Here is a 1263-nt window from a genome sequence, read left to right on the forward strand (position 1 = left end):
TACGGATCACTTGAGCCCAGGAGGTCAAGGCTGCAGTAAGGCATGATTGCACCATCGCACTAGAGCCTGGGGGACAGAGCAAGACTCTGACTCCACTAAAAATACAAAAAAAAAAAAAAAAAAAAAAAAACCCAGACGGGAATCCTTAGATGCTGAGAAAGGCCCAAGATACTTCCATGTTTTCAGACTCCATGTACACACACAAAAAATGAAAAATGACAACAGAAATCTATGAAAGTTGTTGTATATAGAGTATATTTACTTCTAACAATTAAAATTGCATAGCTAGCACATTTCTCTTAATTCTGATAGGGTATCTCTGGCTATATAAATAACATCATTTGGAGATGTTTATTTTATTTTGTTGTTGTTGTTGTCCCAGTTTTATTGAAAATAATACCGCATTGCAGAAAAGATTCAAACAGCTCCCTGACGCGTTTTGAAATTCAATTGTAGGCTGAGTGACCTGCAGGTTGGACAGACTGCTGAAATCCAAAAGCTTCAGCATTTTGTCAGGATCTGCTTCAATGATCTGATCCAGGGCTGAGACCTTAGGAACATAATGGTCTCTCCTTTCTCTCTTTTTCTCCTGCAGCTTGATGGAGATACCTCTTACTGAGCCTCTCTGAATCCGCCTCATCAGACGCGTGGCAGAGCCTGCTGTCTTGTCACACAGCTTCTTGCTAGGGATAATGGTGCTTGTTCGTGTGGAGGTCGTTGCCCAGGTGCCTGTAGTACTTTTCCATAATGACCCGAGCCGCCTTCTTCACTGTTTTGGTGCGAACGCGGCCCATGTTGGAGGGTCCCTGGTAAAACAGCTATTTTATTTTATTTTGGGGGACAGAGTCTCACTTTATTGTCCAAGCTGGAGTGCAGGGGCAGCGAGATGTCAGCTCCCTGCAAGCTCCGCCTACCTGGCTCAAGGGATTCTCCTGCCTCAGCCTCTCCAGTAGCAGGGATTACGGCACCAGCCACCACATCAAGCTAATTTTTGTATTTTTAGTAGAGATGGGGTTTCACCATGTTGGCTAGGCTGGTCTCGAACTCCTGACCTCAGGTGATCCTCCTGCCCAGCCTGGAGATGATTTGAAATATCTCAATGTGAGGCAATTTGAGAATGTGAAGGCCAGCCGGGCGTGATGGCTTATGCCTGTAATCCCAGCACTTTGGGAGGCAGGAGGCGAGCGGATCACGAGGTCAGGAGTTTGAGACCAGCCTGGCCAAAATTGTGAAAACCCATCTCTACTAAAAATACAACAGAGT

At 45.4% G+C, this 1263-nt stretch overlaps 1 pseudogene; it reads right to left on the reverse strand.

Annotated features, from left to right (window-relative positions):
* Positions 1–417: 417 nt before the first annotated feature.
* Positions 418–797, reverse strand: LOC119468481 (annotated as a pseudogene).
* Positions 798–1263: the final 466 nt, after the last annotated feature.

Source organism: Cebus imitator, unplaced genomic scaffold (assembly GCF_001604975.1).
Source record: "Cebus imitator isolate Cc_AM_T3 unplaced genomic scaffold, Cebus_imitator-1.0 Scaffold439, whole genome shotgun sequence".
NCBI lineage: Eukaryota > Metazoa > Chordata > Mammalia > Primates > Cebidae > Cebus > Cebus imitator.